This window comes from Dendrobates tinctorius, unplaced genomic scaffold (genome assembly GCF_039654945.1).
Source record: "Dendrobates tinctorius isolate UK_male_01 unplaced genomic scaffold, ASM3965494v1 ptg000073l, whole genome shotgun sequence".
NCBI classification, from domain to species: domain Eukaryota; kingdom Metazoa; phylum Chordata; class Amphibia; order Anura; family Dendrobatidae; genus Dendrobates; species Dendrobates tinctorius.
Window position 1 is genome coordinate 35011535 of NW_027361741.1, and position 18821 is coordinate 35030355.

An 18821-nucleotide genomic window follows, 5' to 3' on the forward strand; every position below is an offset into this window, starting at 1 on the left:
ACATTTGCAGTATATATACATCATGGCGAACGCCTACGCAATCGCCATCGAGTGTCAGCTGATTCTGACAGCTGACACCCGGCACTTTAACCCGCTAAATGCTGTGATTAATATCGCAGCACTTAGCAAGCAGGCAGAGGGAGGAAGCCCCTTTGCCCTTGCATCGGCGCCTCCTGAAAAAAATAAATAAATAAAAACAAGTGTCATACGGATATGATGAAATATTTTTTTTTATAAGGCTGTGTTCACATGTAGCGTTTTTTTTTTTGCGTTTTCGCTGCTTTTTTTTTACGCACGGAATCACTGCAAAAAAAAACGCATTCCATGCAATCCCATGGGATTCCGCAATGCTGTGCTAATGCTGCCGATTTTTCAGCATGCTCATTCTTTTTGCGGAATCGCGGGGATTCCGCACACATAGGATTGCACTGAAATGCTCATTTTTCGCATGTGGCCATGCCCACCATGCATGAAGTGAGCGCTTCATGTGCGGATGGTACCTAGAGTCTGGAGGAGGGGAGACTGTCCTCCATGTCCTGGGCACCATAATCCTGTAAAAAATAGAATAAAAATAAAAAATATTGTTATTCTCACCTTCCAACGGCCACCGGAGTCCTTCCCGCCTCTCAACACGCTCCCGGCATCTTCTGGTCCCAGTAATGCTTTGCGCGAATGACCGCGATGATGTCGCTCTCTCGCGAGCGTGTCGTCATTGCAGGTCCTTCGCGCAAAGCATTACTGGGACCGGAAGATGACGGGAGCGCCGCAGAGCAGAAAGTTGGTCACACTCGTCAACACTACGTTTGACAAGTGTGACCAACCTGTCAGTTTTCCAAGCGATGCTATAGTTTTGCTAGTTTTTCGCGGGAATTCCGCATGAGAATTTCCCGCGGCAGTGAGTTGCGGAATTGCCACGGAAATTCCGCACGTGTGCACATAGCCTAAAAGTTATGGTTCTCAGAAGCAAAAAAAAAAAACAAACTGGCTGGTGAAAAGTCTTTATAAAACAATAATAACAATAGAAGTAGTCATATTAATAAAAATAACAAAAAATATAAAAAAATAATAGAAGCAGTAATACTAGTAAAAATAATAGTGTTCATAAAAAATACTATTTGTAATAATAATAGAAATAGCAGCAGTATGAATAGATAACATATGGGAAACTCATCATTTCTGGAAGGTGGGGAGCATGCGCAGTACTGACTTTGTGCGTCACCAGAGCAAAAAAGGACCCTCGTGATTTCGGAGATTATATAAGTCGCCTGCACTCCAATAACCGCCCGCTCCTCACCCGGAGAAAAGCGGCCGCCATATCCAACCTGCCTGTGTCTGAGGACGGTAGACGTACATATCTGTAGCACACAGCGCGCCATGTTCCCACATCACACACTCACCCACGGCCGCTTACCGCCACACACACAGTAGGAGCGATATAACTTCCCACAGTGCTTTGCGCAGGTGAGAGGGACTTCCGGTACATAGGTGGTCGTACAGGGGGGAGAATACTGTCCATAGAGGGAAGCTGCTCCTGTAGCCAGGTACATAGCCTGGAAGGATAGCACGATAGGAAATAGATTTCCTACAGCTCCAGGTGTTTGAGCTTTAAGTACAGAACTCTGGGGCAGATATCTTACTGCTGTCTTAAAGGGGTTATCCAGTGAAACCAATAACATACTGATTGGTGGGGGTCCAGCTGCTCAGACTCGTACTGCTCCCCATTAGGATGGAGCTGCAGTGTAGGTGCTGCCATATTCATACCCTATGGGGCTGCTGAGCGCTGCACTCTGCTTTTTCGCAGCAGCCCTATAGAGAATGACTGGAGCTGCTGTCTGGTGTCTGACTTGCTGCTCCGTATTGCAACGAAGATAAAGATTCCCTGGTTTTGCTGATCAGTGCGCGTCCCGGCAGTCGGACCCGGGCTGTGGAGTTGGTAAGCCATTCCTCCGACTCCTCAATTTTCTTGACTTCACTACTGCCCCCTACTGAGCATGTACATAAGGTGCAGCACAGATTCATCTCAACTAAAAGCCGAGATCAGGGGGGAGGAAATTCGGGCCCGTCGGCCGTTTATGGCCTTCCATGACCTTTTAATTGGCCCCAGGGCCGATTCCTGGGGACCGCAGTACATGGGCCGGCAACTGTATTTTCATGGCTGCCGGCCCATTAATTACTTATGCTCTTTGAGCACGCGCCCACAGTACTTACTGCTGAGCGCTAAGGCGCATGCAATGAAAGATTACGTCCTGACACCAAGGCCAGAGTCAGGACGTACTTTGTGGTCACAATTTCTATGGCCTCTGAAGGGTGGCTTAAACATCCAAATGGCCTTGCCAGAAAAGAGATTCCTCACCTCTTGCCGAGATCCTTAGTTCAGAAACCGAACAGACATTTATAGGACATTTCATAACTTTCCAAATTCTTATGAAAACCTTTACATCAATCACATCCTGCATTGCACTACTGTACCCAATGTTATATATTTCAGGAGTCCGATTCGGTCCATTTTATTACAGTTCCACCAAAATGGACTCGGACTCCACAGCCCTGGTCGCACCCCTCCATTTGGCAAGTTATTGATAGGTAATCAATTGTTTTCACTGGATGACCCCATTAACCCCTTTCTGACATTGGACATAATATTCTATCCATGTGCCCTGGGCCTATTTGACCAGTGACGAAATATTACGATGTCTCGATCGCATACACACACGGGGGGTGCGTGGGTGATTGCCGCTGGGTGTCGGCTGATTCTGACCTCTAGTGACAGCAGGGGTAGGCTGATGGGAGTAATAGTCTCATCAGCCGCCGCCTGCTCTCTTTTATCTCTTAAATGTAACTCTCATCATTCTTCCCTGCTTGCGCGGATTGCCAGCAGAGCAGGCAAGAGTTATGAGAGCCGTGTTCAGCATCGGGGCACAGTGCTTACTGTAGCGATCCTTTCCCGGCAGCGATGTGTGTCACACGGATGACCTCAATGTGTGCTATCCATGTGTGCATGGGTGGGACGTTTTGCGGCCCGTGCTGACATTAAAAAACAGACATGAGCTTGTTTTGCCCACAGACGCACGGTGTGTATATGTCTACCGTACATGTGAAAACTGCCACCGCATGTACCGGAGACATGGACGTGTGAAAGAGGCCGAAATTTGATATCGCAATAATCGCACCGACTCGAGCAGCGGCTTAAAAAATAAAACCAGTTCTTCACATGCTGTTTTTCCTCATTCTGCCTCCCAAAGATCGCAGTAAGGCTCGGCGTACATTTACTGTGTGCTTGCATCAGGGTTTCCTTGGAAATCTCGTACATGATTCAAACGGAACCCCCGGCAACAGATTCACTTTAGTGAGGCAGATGGAGGCACTGTGGACGCCAACTGACCTGTGATCCGGCAGTGTCTGTCTTTTTTGGATTGCATAAGGGTATGTTTCCACGTTAAGGAAACGCCGAGGAAAGGATGTAGCTCCGCCCAAAGTGCTGCCCCCTTTTCTACGAATCGGTGATTCAACTATGTGACGCAGTGACCCCTGTTACAGCTAGGGGGCGCTGTGTGTTCTCCCCAGGATACACACGGAGGCATATTGAGACTATGGGAATGCATTGTGGTCACAGGCGTAGCTGGGATTGCACTGGTGAAGCAGTGATCGATGTCACAGGTTTGGGTCGCTGTGTAGTCTCCCCAGGATATGCACGGAGGTCTATGAAGGCCATAAGTGTGCATGGCAGTCACGGGCGTATCTGTTACTGTAATGTAGACTGATAATAAAAGGGGGCGTCAAATGTGAAGAAGTTTTTCTATTTATTTTTTGGAGTTATGTTTTATCTGTTCACTCCCTTCATTTGGACATGACAGTGTAACAGAAGGAATATTATATAGACTATATGCCTGATGAAGAGACCTGAATTGTTTCGAAAGCTTGCTATTTTGTTACCATATTTTCAGTTAGGGTGGTTTCACATTAGCGTTTCAGGGCGCAGCGACGGCCTGCGCACGGCCGCCACTAAGCCCCGCCTCCTCTGGTAGCTCCGCCTACCGGCGCATGACGCTGCATGCATCCTGCGTCCCCTATCTTAATTACTGGGGACGCAGGCCGTGCGCAGTATACGTTTGGCGGCGCATGCGTCCTTTTGACGGTGCGCCGAGTGCAACCAAATTGCTACAGGTTGCGTTTGGCGCTGGTCGGCGCACCGTCAAAAGGACGCATGCGCCGCCAAACGCATACTGCGCATGGCCTGCGTCCCCAGTGATAAAGATAGGGGACGCATGCAGTGTCATGCGCCGGTAGGCAGAGCTACCGGTGGTGTCTCGGCAGGGGGCGGGGCTTAGCGACGGCCGTGCGCAGGCCGTCGTTGCGCCCTGAAACGCTAATGTGAAACCACCCTTAGCCATTAAAAGGTATCTACCACTGAGGACTCTCAATTCTGAATATTTTTCTATCTACTGGCTAACACAGTACAAAGGTATATATCTTTCCCTTCTGAGCTTTGCATTGTGCCTCAAAACTTTTATTCCCCTACATATGGGGTATCGGCGTACTCAAGAGAAATTGCACAACAAATTGTATGGTGCAGTTTCTCTTGTTTCCCTTATGAAAATGCAAAATATGGGGCTAAAATAACATTTTTGTGAGGAAAAGTCTTAGTTACTCACCGGTTAACGGTATTTTTCGGAGTCCATGACAGCACCACCTGAGAGAGGGGATCCGCCCTTTAGGAACAGGAAACCTACAGATACAAAAGGGTGGCACCTCTCCCACGCATCAGTTGAATTACAGAGCACAAGAGGACTTCCAAGGTTAATGCATGATTTATGTACAGTATTCTTATTATTATTATAAATGTTTATCACCAGTGGGCATATACAAGAGGAAGACGTGCACACCCAAATTAAACTAAAGGGAGGGAATATACGGGTGCTGTCATGGACTCCGAAAAATACCGTTAACCGGTGAGTAACTAAGACTTTATTCGGTCGTCCATGACAGCACCACCTGAGAGAATTACAGAGAATAAAACTATTTAGGGAGGGACTACAGCCTACAGTACCCTTATACCAAAATAGAGGTCTGTGGAAGCACCCAAGTCTAGCCTATAATGACTATAAAAGGTGCTTGGAGAGGACCAAGTAGCCGCCTTACATGTCTGGTCAATGGAGACTTCTGATCTTTCGGCCCACGAGGTCGCCATGGCCCTGGTGGAATGCGCCCTCAGCTTCCCGGGTGGCGACCTGCCCTTTTAGGTGTATGCTATTGAAATCGCCTCTCTAATCCATCTGGCTAGTGTATTTTTCGACGTTCTACAACCTTTCCTAGGGCCTTGATGGGAGACAAATAGGGCATTATCTTTCTTCCAGGGATCGGTGACTGCCAGATATTCTATGAGGCATCTCCTTACATCCAGGGTGTGTAGTTTCTCTTCCTTCTCGTTAGCTGGGTTAGGGAGGAAGGATGGGAGGACTATCTCCTGTGTCCTATGAAAGCTAGAAACTACCTTAGGTAAGTACGCTGGATCAGGTCTAAGTATTACCCTATCCTCTTTGAACTGTAAATAAGGAGGACGCCTAGATAATGCCTGGATATCGCTTACTCTGCGAGCTGATGTTAGAGCTACCAGGAAGGCTATTTTGAGGGACAGGTTTTTTATGGAAGCCGATGACATAGGTTCGAATGGGGTTTCCATCATAGCAGTGAGGACTAGGTTCAAGTCCCACGGCATGAATCTCTCCTTCACTATTGGTCTGGTTCTACCTGCCGCCTTAATGAACCTGCTGACCCAGTAATTACCAGCGATGTTGCAGCTAAAAAGGGCCCCCAAGGCTGATACTTGTACTTTAAGGGTACTGGTAGAAAGCCCCATGTCCAGACCTTTCTGTAGAAACTCTAATATCTGAATTATAGGTGCTGAATCCCCAGCGACTACTCCTGAGTTTTGAAGGAATTTTTTCCAAATTCTAACATAAGTTTTCGTGGTAATGATTTTTCTACTTTTAAGTAGGGTGTTAATTAGGTCTGGGGAGAAGCCTTTCTCTTCTAGCAGTGACCGTTCAAAATCCAGATGTAGGCCTGCCACCTGAGGATGGAAGACTGGGCCCTGGGATAGGAGATCCGGGATGTCCGGAAGAACCCAAGGATCGGATACCGACATGGTCCTGAGGCATGAGAACCATGCCCTCCTGGGCCAAAATGGAGCGATAACTATAACCCTTGCTCTGTCTTTTCTGATTTTCCTCATCACCAGGGGTAGTAGAGACAGAGGAGGGAAGGCGTAGGCTAGCCTGAAGTCCCACTTTATCAGAAAGGCATCTACCGCCAGAGGATTCTCTCTGGGATTTAGGGAGCAGAATTGTCTCAATTTTTTGTTCTCCTTGGTGGCGAAGAGATCTACCTCTGGATGTCCCCACTTTTGTACAATCAGGTTGAATATGGAGGTGTTTAAGGACCATTCTCCTTGCTTTAGCTGATTGCGGCTTAAAAAGTCTGCTGTGATGTTGTCCTTCCCTTTTATATGTAGAGCTGTTAAAGATAGAAAATGCTGCTCTGCTAGTTGGAACAACCGCACTGCTACAATCATCAGGGGTCTGGAACGGGTCCCGCCTTGGTGATTGATATACGCCACGGTGACCTGATTGTCGGAGAACACTCGCACGTGATGGCCCTGTAGATACACAAGGAGCTTTTTAGCCGCCTGTTCTACTGCTGTCAATTCTTTTAGGTTAGACGACATTCCTAACTGATGATGTTCCCATTGGTCCTGGACTAGCATTTCACCCATATGAGCCCCCCAACCGGAAGGGCTAGCATCCGTGGTGACTATGCGGGTTATGTTATACTCCCAGGGTACCCCTTTAGATAAATTATCCTTGTCTAGCCACCACTCTAGGGACTCCCTTGTGTTACGGGACAAGGTTAGCTGGCCCTCCAAGTAACCCCCAAGGATTTTTTGATGTAATAAAACCTCGCTCTGTAGTTTCCTTGCATGAAACTGGGCCCACTGGACTGCCGGGATACAGGCCGAGAGAGAGCCTAGAAGGGACATGGCTTTCCTAAGGGACATGGTGGGGTTATTGGAGGCGTTCAGGACCTGGTAGTGGAGGCGAACAAGCTTCTCCGGAGGCAGACGGCATTCCTGTTTCTCAGAATCTAGGATTAGGCCCAAGAATTGGACTCTCATCGGTTGCAACTGAGATTTTTTGATGTTCAGCAACCATCCTAACCGCTCGAGGGCAGACATTGCCCTTTGTAGCTGTTCCAAACAATGGTTCGCCGTTTTGCCTACAATAAGAAAATCGTCCAGGTAGGGGACCACCAGAATGTCAGATTCATGTAGATGGGCAATGACCTCCGCTATCACTTTAGTAAATACTCGGGGGGCGACTGCCACACCAAAGGGAAGGGCCGCATATTGGAAATGTCGAACTGACCCATCTAACTGAACCGCCACTCTGAGAAAACGCTGATGAGCTGCATGGATGGTTATATGGTAGTAGGCGTCTTTTAAATCTAACACCACCATAAAGCAGTTTTGGAACAGTAATTTTATTGTGGACTTAATTGTTTCCATTTTAAACGGACGTATGACCAGAAACTTGTTGAGGGCCTTAAGGTTTATTATAGTCCTAAAGGAGCTGTCTGGCTTGCGGACCATGAACATAGGGGAGTAGAAACCCTTCCCCCATTCTCCCTCTGGAACCTCTGTTAGGACTTTCTTGCTGCACAGGTCATGAACCTCAGCCTCCAGGGCAGCTTGTTCTGAAGTAGAAGACCTGAGTGGGGTGATTTTAAATCGATCATGGGGAACCCTAGAGAATTCTAGTCGCAGTCCCACAGCTATCACCCCCAGTATCCAGATGCTATTAGAGATCAGCGACCAGGTTGGGTAGAAGGCAGCTAGTCTCCCTCCTACCGGGGCAATTAGTCATTGGGGCGGCTTTTTCGTGACACGAGCTGGACCTTCCTGGCGCCCCCCTCCTCCAAACATGAATCCTGTACCTTTCCTTCTTTTCTCATCCCATCTGCCCTGATCTCTGGACGGCCTTCTACGGAAATATCCTTTCCTGGTAAAGGGACGTCTATAAGAAGGATTCGGCAGACTGGGAAATTTCTTTTTGTCATACCCAGCTTTTTCTAATAATTCGTCCAGGACAGGGCCGAATAGATACTCCCCCTTGCAAGGAATGGAACAGAGACGGGACCGGGCCTGAATATCTCCCGGCCAGCACTTTAACCAGAGCGCTCTTCGCGCTGCATTAGATAGACCCGCGGCTCTAGCCGCCATCCTTGCAGAGTCTGCTGAAGCATCGGCTAAAAACGCAGCGGAATTCTGGATGATCGGCAGATTTTTTCGAATGGATGCTCTTGAGGCTCCGTCTTGTAGCTCGGAATCCAGTTGATCTAGCCAGACCATCATGGATCTGGCTGTACAGGTGGCAGCTATCGCTGGTCTTAGTGCGCCTGCTGACATCTCCCATGTTCCTTTTAGAAAAGAATCTGCTTTTTTATCTAGCGGATCTTTCAAGGAGGCCATATCGTCAAAGGGTATGGAGGATTTTTTGGACGCTTTGGCTACTGCTGCGTCTAGTTTCGGGGCCTTATCCCATCTGCTTACTACTGGGTCATCAAAGGGGTATCTCCGCTTGAAAGCTGGTGGCATGGTGCCCCTTTTTTCAGGTCTCTTCCATTCTCTGTCTATTAGGCTCTGGACTTTATCATTTAATGGAAAAGCCCTGCGTTTTCTGGGGTCTAGACCCCCGAACATTATGTCCTGTGCTGAGAGTTCCTGTTTTGTGTCCGCTACCCCCTTGGTGGACCTTATTGCATTCACTAGTCTGTCCATTTGATCTAAGGGGAAGCAGAACCGGCTAGAGTCTTCATCCGAGGAAGACGACGAGGAGGCCGAGGAATTATCGCCTTTCCTAGGGGTGACTGAGGCCTCCGAGCCTGAAACACTAGCCTCTCTTCTAGAAGGTTCCCCTTGAGATAAGACTTTCATCTCCGACCTGATTATCTCCCTCAGGCTTGAAGTGAAGTCAGGTGTCTCTTCCGCTACCTGCGTAAACGGGGGAGAGTATAAGGGTCTGACAATCTACCCCTGGACTCCCTGTCTCTATCAACCCCTACCGTCTGTCGTATGCATGGCTGACATAACTTTTTAGGGTGGCCATCTGGTAGGGGGCAACTACAGAGGGCACATTCCCTGTGCTTCTGTTTTCCCGTAGCTTTCTTCCCCTGCGAAAAAACATAAGGGAACACTGCATCAGGGTACATTCACGGAGATCTCTTACCCATGCAGTTAAAGCAGGTACCGGATCACGGAGGGAGGCAGGGGGATCCTTTAGTCTGGAGGAACTTCCGCGGCTTTGGTCGCTTGTTCGTCTCTGTTTCTTTTGCTTGCCACTCGTATGTGGTTTTGTTGTGGCCTGTTTCTGCGGGCGCTCCTGCGCCTCGTCCTGCTGGTCTATGGGGGCTTCCGTCGTATCCATCGCTGGGCCCTTCGGAAGCACCCCAGCAGCGTCCCCCCTGCCTTATATGGCCTCTTGGTGTCTGGGTCAGCAGGGATCTGGCCATGGCACCACCCACCCGGGATTCTCCCGTGACCTCCCCCCCATGCTCCGGCCCCCCCACCTTACCCAGGCCACCGCCCGCGACCCCCGGACAGGCGTGCACCCGCGGCGCGCATCTGAAGCCGGCCGGCACCCGACTTCCGGTTTCGCCGTTCCCGGTTCCGCCGCGGGAGCGCGCGCAAAGGAGCCGGCACGGCGCCCCCCGCCCGGAATGCCTCCCAGCCCTGCGCGCCGCCATGACCGCCAACCAGGCGCCAACGTCGACCGGGAGGACCGGACCCGGGGGAGCGCACCAGGAGGGCCCGGGGCATACGTACCCGGTGCTGGCGTTTTGGAGGCGGTGTCCACCAGACCCTCTGCTCCACCTTCTCCGTCCACTGCCGTGGTGACCTACCCGGCCCCACCGTGGCGCTTCCAGGGACCCCGCACTGACCGAGGTAGGAGACCCCCCCGCTACCTGTGTCGGTCAGCCGGCCTGGGAATCCATGACGACTCCATGACGGACGATCTGTAGGGAGTCCTGTCCTCTAGGAACAGGAAACCAACTGATGCGTGGGAGAGGTGCCACCCTTTTGTATCTGTAGGTTTCCTGTTCCTAAAGGGCGGATCCCCTCTCTCAGGTGGTGCTGTCATGGACGACCGAATAAATGTATTTTATTATTTTCACGGCTTAACTTTATAAACTTCTGTGACGCACCTGGAGGTCCAAGGTGCTCACCATGCATCTAAATACATTCCTTGAGGGGTCTAGTTTCCAAAATGTGTCACCTGTGGGGGGTTTCCACTGTTTAGGCACATCAGGGGTTCTCCAAATGCAACATGGCATACAATCTCAATTCCTGCCAATTTTGCGTTGAAACAGTGAAACAGCGCTCCTTCCCTTCCGAACTCTGCCATGCGCCCAAACAGTGGTTTACCCCCACATATGGGGTATAGGCATACTCAGGACAAATTGCAAAGCAACTTTTGGGGTCCAATTTCTCCTGTTACCCTTGGGAAAATAAAAAATTTGGGGTGAATAAATCATTTTTGTGGAAAAAATGATTTTTTTATTTTCACAGCTCTGCGTTATAAACTTCTGTGAAGCACTTGGTGGTTCAAAGTGCTCACCACACATCTAGATAAGTTCCTTGGGGGATCTAGTTTCCAAAATGGTGTCACTTATTGGGGGTTTCCACTGTTTAGGCACATCAGGAGCTCTTCAAATACGACATAGCGTCCGATCTTAGTTCCAGCCAATTTTTAGTTGAAAAAGTCAAACAGCTCTCCTTCCCTTCAGAGCTCTGCCATGCGCCCAAACAGTGGTTTACCTCACATATTGGGTATCAGCGTACTCAGGAGAAATTGGACCCCAAAAGTTGTGCAATTTTTCCTGTTACCTTTGGGAAAATAAAAAAATTTAGATTTGAAGTAAAAAAATTTTAAAAAAGTTAAATGTTCTTTTTTTAAGCATTTCAAAAATTCCTGTGAAGCATCTGAAGAGTTAATAAACTTCTTGAATGTGGTTTTGAGCACCCTGAGAGTTGCAGTTTTCAGAATGGTGTGACTTTTGGGTATCTTCTATCATATAGACCCCTCAAAGTGACTTCAAATGTGATGTGGTCCCTAAAAAAAAAAATGGTGTTGTAAAAATGAGACATCGCTGTTCAAATTTTAACCCTTATAACTTCCTAATAAAAAAAACTTGTTTCCAAAATTGTGCTGATGTAAAGTGGACATGTGGGAAATATTACTTATTGTAACTGCAGACTTGCATCTTTAACCCCTTTCCGACATCGGGTGTAATAGTACGCCGATGTCGGACTCCCCCCCCCCCCCCCCCTTTGATGTGGGCTTCGGTGGTGAGCCCACATCTTTCCCGGGACATATTAGCTGTTTTGAACAGCTGACATGTGCCCGCAATGGCTGCGGGTGGAATCAAAATCCACCCACGGCTATTGACTAGTTTAATGTCGCTGTCATATGCTGATAGCGGCATTTAAATGGCGCTTCCGGCAATCGCACCGGAAATACACACACCTGTGACCTGCATCATGTGATCACGGGTCTCCGGTGTTTTGGCATGACAACCTGAGGTCTCCTGGAAACCTCTATGATTGTCAGTGCCGGATTGCTGTGAGTGCCACCAAGTGGCCTGCGCTCATAGCAAGTCAGCAATTCTACTACATAGAGGCGATCTGATCATCGCCTCTATGTAGCAGAGCCGATCGAGTTGTGCCAGCTTCTAGTCTCATATGGAGACTATTGAAGCATGCCAAAAGTAAAAAAAAAAAGTTCAAAGTTTTGCCCCATTCAAAATAAAACAATAAAAATAAAATCAAACATACACATATTCGGTATCGCCACATTCAGAATCGCCTGATCTATAAAAAAAAAAAGGATTAACCTGATCGCTGAACGGCGTAGTGAGAAAAAAAAGTAAAAACGCCGGAATTACGTTGCTTTTTTTCGCCGTGACATTGCATTAAAATGCGATAACGGGCGATCAAAAGATAGTACCAGCTCCAAAATGGTATCATTAAAAACACCAGCCTGGCACGCAAAAAATAAGCCCTCACCCAACCCGAGATCATGAAAAATGGAGACGCTATGGGTATCAGAAAATGGCACCATTTTTTTTTTTTTTTACAATCTTTGGAATTTTTTTTCACCACTTAGATCAAAAAGAACCTAGACATGTCTGGCGTCTATGAACTCGTAATGACCTGGAGAATCATAATGGCAGGTCAGTGTTAGCATTTAGTGAACCTAGCAAAAAAGCCAAACAAAAAACAAGTGTGGTATTGCCCTTTTTTTTGCTGTTTCACCGCACTTGGAATTTTTTTTCCCATTTTCTAGTACACGACATCGTAAAACCAATGGTGTCTTTCAAAAGTACAACTCGTTCTGTAAAAATGGCCATATTGATGGAAAAATAAAAAAGTTATGGCTTTGGGAAGGAGGGGAGTGAAAAACTAAATGCAAAACCGAAAAAAGCTCCTGACAATTCCTTTAACCGCTTCCCGACCGCCCACAGTAGATAAACGTTGGCGCTTGCTGGACTTTGTGCAGCGCCGACGTTTATCTACTGTCGGCGGTTTTGTGCCCCCCGGGACCCCCACATACCTTATAACGCGGGGATCCCGGTGCACAATGCATGCTGGGACCCCCGACGTCATCGAGACCTGATTGGTTCAGGTCCTGATGACGTCAGCGTCACAGCAGCCAATGAGAGCGCTCGCTGGGAAAGCTGCTTGTTTCCCGGCGATCTGACTCATTGTAACGCGACTTCTCCTCTGATCTCACACTGACAGATGATCAGAGGTGAAGCAGCGTTACTGTGTGACTAGATCGCTGCCTGGCACAGCTGATTGCTGCCTGGCACAGCTGTGCCAGGCAGCGATCTTGTCACACAGTAACGCTGCTTCTCCTCTGATCATCTGTCATTGTGAGATCAGAGGAGAAGTCGCGTTACTATGTGCCAGGCAGCGATCTTGTCACATAGTAGTGCTGCTTCACCTCTGATCATCTGTCAGTGTGAGATCAGAGAAGAAGTGTCGTTACTATGAGTCACATCGCATGGCAGCGATCTTGTCACAAAAAGAAAAAAAGTAAAGAAAAAAAAAGCAGGTACACAGGCTAGGGCTAGGGCTGGGATTAAGGTTTTGGGTGTGTTGGTGTTAGGTTTGTGGTTAGGGTTATGGTTAGGGCTGAGATTAGGGTTAGGGGTGTGTTGGGGTTAGGGTTGGAATTAGAATTGGGGGTTTCCACTGCTTAGGTACATCAGAGGCTCTGTAAATGCAATATGACGCCCGCAGACCATTCAATCAAAGTCTGCATTTCAGAACGTCACTACTTCCCTTCCGAGCCCCACCGTGTGCCCAAACAGTAGTTTTCTCCCACATATGGGGTACCAGCGTACTCAGGACAAATTGGACAACAACTCTTAGGGTCCAATTTCTCCTGTTACCCTTGTGAAAATAAAAATTGGGGGCTAAAAGATCATTTTTGTGGAAAAAAAATGATTTTTTTTATTTTCACGCCTCTACATTATAAACTTTAGTGAAACACTTGGGGGTTCAAAGTGCTCACCACACATCTAGATAAGTTCCTTGGGGGGGTCTAGTTTCCAAAATGAGGTGACATGTGGGGGGTTTCCACTGTTTAGGTACATCAGGGGCTCTGCAAACGCGACATGACACCCGCAGACCATTCCATCAAAGTCTGCATTCCAGAACATCACTACTTCCCTTCCGAGCCCCGCCGTGTGCCCAAACAGTAGTTTTCTTCCACATATGGGTACTAGTGTACTCAGAACAAATTGGACAACAACTTTTGGGGTCCAATTTCTCCTGTTACCCTTGTGAAAATAAGAAATTGGGGGCTAAAATATCATTTTATGGAAAAAAAATGATTTTTTATTTTCATGGCTCTACGTTATAAACTTCTGTGAAGCACTTGGGGGTTCAAAGTGTTCACGACACATCTAGATAAGTTCTTTAAGGGGTCTAGTTTCCAAAATGGGGTCACTTGTGGGGGGTTTCCACTGTTTAGGTACATCAGGGGCTCTCCAAATGCGACATGGCATCCGATCTCAATTCCAGCCAATTCTGCATTGAAAAAGTCAAACGGCGCTCCTTCCGTTCTGAGCTCTGCCGTGTGCTCAAACAGTGGTTTAGCCCCACATACGGGGTATTGGCGTATTCGGGAGTAATTGCACAAAAAATGTTGTCGTTAATTTTCTCTTTTTACACTTGTGAAAATAAAAAAAATGGTTCTGAAGTAAAATGTTTGTGAAAAAAAGTTAAATGTTTATTTTTTCCTTCCATATTCCATTAATTCATGTGAAGCACCTGAAGGGTTAATAAACTTCTTGAATGTGGTTTTGAGTACATTGAGAGGTGCAGTTTTTAGAATGTTGTCACTTTTGGGAATTTTCTGTCATATTGACCCCCCAAACTCACTTCAAATGTGAGGTGGTCCCTAAAAAAAATGGTGTTGCAAATTTTGTTGTAAATGAGAAATCGCTGGTCAACTTTTAACCCTTATAACTTCCTAAAAAAAAAAATTATGTTTCCAAAATTGTGCAGATGTAAAGTAGACATGTGGGAAATGTTATTTATTAACTATTTTGTGCGATATCACTCTCTGATTTAAGGGCATAAAAATTAAAAGTTTGAAAATTGCAAAATTTTCTAAATTTTCTCCAAATTTTGATTTTTTTAACAAATAAGCGCAGATCATATCTAAGAAATTTTACCGCCATCATGAAGTACAATATGCCATGAGAAAACAATGTCAGAATCAGTAGGATCCGTTGAAGCGTTCTAGAGTTATGACCTCATAAAGTGATACTGGTCAGAATTGAAAAAATTGGCCCAGTCACGAAGGCAAAAACAGGCTCGGGTGCGAAGGGGTTAAGGCCGGGGTCACACTTGTGAGTTCAATGCCTGAAACTCGCATCAATACCCGGCACAGCCGCTGGCGGTTTGGACCGGAGCGTTCAGCTGCATAGAAAGACATGCAGTCTCACACTCCGGTTCTAACTGCCGGGTATTGAGGCGAGAGACTCGCGGCTGTATTCGCAAGTGTGACCCAGGCCCAAGAGAAGCTGTCAGCAGAATTTAGACCCACAAACCTCCAACTATGTTTTTTGCTGCAAAATGAGACCTAATCCTGTTGTGTTCATTAAATCTACCCCTATGTTGTTATTATGATGTGCCTATGCGTTTGTAGATCCAGTAAGGCTCACACAGGTTAATTCATTGCTAGGGCAGTGTATTTTTGTAGTGCTTCAGTTTTCCCAAAGCGATGGTAAATATTTAGCAGTTTTGATTTTTTTTTCTAAATCGTGGCAAAAACGCTATGGTTGGCAGCAGGGCCAGCTTAAAGCCCTATTAACATAACTGTTCCTTTTCTATGTGTGCAATCTGCTTTTAAACGTATAAGCACACATAGTCTATGGCCCTTTCTTATGTCTGACATTAGAAAAGAGACCTGTCCGATTTTAGAACCAAATCCATCCATTCATGTTAACACGTTCACAAAATAAACCTAACATCACATGGGTGTCCATTTCTGGTTATTAGGGCTCATACTCATTTGCGAGAAAAACAGACGCGTGCAATCCGATAAAATTCAATGGGTTACATCTCATATGCAAAATTTTTTTCTCAGCTGAAATCAGACTGAGAAAAAAATTGCAGTAAGCTGCAATTTGCAGCATATAGTGGACGAGACTCACCAATGCAAGCCTTTGGATGCGAGCAAAAAATTGCACAGAACGTGGACCATGCGACTGCTGTTCGATGTCATTTGAAAAGTCGACAATTCATCTGCCACATACAGTAAAATCACACAGTGACAGGTTAGAATAGAATAGATATACACACATAGAATACATAGATATATAGATGTCAGTGATATATATATATATATATATATATATATATACACACACACATATAGAAGAAAAGCCGGCAATTCAGCAGCCATGTACTGTAAAATCACAGCAGGAGCTGGCAAGATAGAAGAGATGGATTGCATACAGTATATACATATAGAATATATAGATATACAGTTGTCAGTAACACAAATAGTACAGTGTGTTCAGCTTACTGTTACATGTATTACATTAATAAAAGATGATTTTTGTCAAACAAATGGCATGGGCTCCCGCGTAATTTTCTTAACCAGCAGAGGGAAAGCAGATGGCTGGGGGCAGATGTTTATAGCCTGGGAAAGGGGTAAAACCCATTGAGCTTCCCAGGCTGTTAATATCAGCTCACAACTGTATATTTAGCCTTTACTGGCTAATAAAATGGGGGACACTAAAAAAATGATGTAGGGACTCCCTTTAATTTATAACCAGCAAAGGCTAGGCAGACTGCTGCTGGCAGATATTAATAGCCTAGGAAGGGGCCATGGATACTGGCACCCCCAGTCTAAAAACATCAGCTCTCAGCCGCCCCAGAATAGGCGCCTCTGTAAGATGTGCCAATTCTGGAACTTAGCCACGCTCTTCCCACTTGCCCTGTAGCAGTAGCAAGTGGGATGATAGGGGGAGTTGATGTCACCTTTGTATTGTCAGGTGACATCAAGACCCGAGGTTAGTAATGGAGAGGCGTCAGTAAGACACCCTCATTACTAACCCCGTAGTCATGTTGTATAAAAACACACACTCGTATATGTGTATGTCACTGACATCTATATATCTATGTATATATATTCTACTCTACCGTGTCACTCTGATTTTACTGTGCGCGGCACATCTATCTATCTACAGTTGTGTTCAAAAATTTACATACCCCGGCAGAATTTTTGCTTTCTTGACCTTTTTTCAGAGAATATTAATGATAACACTAAAACTTTCTCCACTCATGGTTAGTTGTTGGGTGAAGCCATTTATTGTTAAAGTACTGTGTTTTCTCTTTTAAATCATAATGACAACCCAAAACATCCAAATTACCCTGTTCAAAAGGTCACATACCCTGGTGATTTTGGCCTGATAACATGCACAGATGTTGACACAAATGGGTTTGAACAGCTACTAAAGATAACATCCTCACCAGTGACCTGTTTGCTTGCCATCAGAGTGTGTGCATAAAAGCTGAGTGATTTTCTGGGATCCAGACAGACTCTTGCATCTTTCACCGAGCCACTAACGTTTCTGGATTGTGAGTCATGGGGAAAGCAAAAGAATTGTCAACGGATCTATGGGAAAAGCTAGTTGAACTGTATAAAATAGGAAAGGGATACAAAACGATATCGAAGGAATTGATAATGCCAGTCAGGAGCGTTCAAACTGTGATTAACAAATGGAAAATCAGGGGCTCTGTAAAAACAAAATCACGGTCAGGTAGACCAATTACAATGTCATCCACAACTGCCCGGAAAATTGTTCGGGATGCAAAGAAAAACCCACAAATAACATCAGCTGAAATACTGGACTCTCTGAAAACTAGTGGTGTGGCTGTTTCAAGATGCACAATAAGGAGGCACTTGAAGAAAAATGGGCTGCATTGTTGAGTCGCCAGAAGAAAGCCATTACTGGGTTACTGCGGAAAATGCCACAAAGTATCTCACCTACAATATGCAAAACAGCACAGAGACAAGCCTCAAAACTTCTGGAACAAGGTAATTTGAAGTGATGAGACCAAAATTAAACAATGGCAGCTCACTGGCTGCTATTTCTGGCCTCTCCTCCAATAGGGAGAGCGCCGGAGCAACGAGTATCATTGCTACATCCGGTTCTCATGCTAACCTGTCTGCACTGCATCTGCAGTCTCTGTGCATTGTCTAATGCTCTCTGTTTCCACAGCATATCAGTATCCTGTGTTACCTGGTCATATCAGCAACCATCTGTGCCTAAGCCATCCCATTCCGCCTACAGCCATCCGAGTCCAAGGACTGTGTGAAGGTCACTGGGACCTAAGTGACTCCTTAACAACTAACCGCATCCAGGACCCAGCGCATTACGGACTCTGCTGTAACTTTTGTTATCCCTTTTGGTCCCGCTGGGACAGCTGCCACGTGTTCGGGGTCTAACTGGAGGTAGCACCTGTGTCCTCCGGGTATTCCATTCTGGCCCTGCCTGAGGGGCTTTACTACGGGTGCCCGGGGCTCACTAGTCACGCCCCCTTTGGAGCCACCCGGACCGTGGTCCCGAGGTTCCACTTAAAAAATAAAAACGAATGTGAACTTCACCATCTCTGCCTCCGCTTCCATTCGTTACACTACCACAAAAGACTTCAAGCTGTCACTTGATGTTAGAGGGGACAATACACAGTAATAAGAAATGGGGTATGTAAACTTTTGATCAGGGTCATTTGGATATTTTCGGTTGTCATGATTTCAAAAAGAAAACACAGTAGCTTGACAATAAATGGCTTCACCCAACCACTAACCATGAGTGGAGAAAAAGTTTTGGTGTTATTCATATTCTCTGAAAAAAAGGCCAAGAAAGCAAAAATTCTGCCGGGGTGTGTAAACTTTTGAGCATAACTGTACCAATACCTGGTTTAAAATAACAGTATCACTGTGCTTGATTGTCCAGCAAACTCCCCTGACCTTAACCCCCATAGAGGATATTGTCAAGAGGAAGATGGGAGACTCCATACCCAACAATGCAGATGAGCTGAAGGCTGCTATCAAAGCAACCTGGGCTTCCATAGCACCTCAGCAGTGCCACAGGTTGGTTGACTCCATGCCACACCACTTTGATGCAAAAGGTGCCCCGACCAAGTACTGAGTGCATTTACTGAGCATACTTTTCAGTAGGTC

At 46.4% G+C, this 18821-nt stretch overlaps 1 protein-coding gene and 1 long non-coding RNA gene across 7 annotated transcripts in view; one reads left to right on the forward strand and one right to left on the reverse strand.

The window, feature by feature from the left end:
* Positions 1-1544, reverse strand: part of SIRT4 (sirtuin 4) — a 52846-nt gene extending 51302 nt beyond the window's left edge. For 4 of the 6 annotated variants that reach the window (XR_012233623.1, XR_012233622.1, XM_073582741.1 and 1 more), the window contains exon 1: positions 1398-1543. The gene's annotated coding sequence lies outside the window, so the exon portion shown is untranslated. Of the gene's footprint in view, positions 1-1397 lie in introns of all 6 variants that reach the window. The other 2 variants (XM_073582742.1, XM_073582740.1) reach the window with 2 other exon arrangements.
* LOC141096237 (uncharacterized) lies at positions 1226-18247 on the forward strand. The gene is made up of 2 exons (XR_012233624.1): positions 1226-1461; positions 17860-18247. It is a non-coding gene; the product is annotated as an uncharacterized lncRNA (long non-coding RNA).
* Positions 18248-18821: the final 574 nt, after the last annotated feature.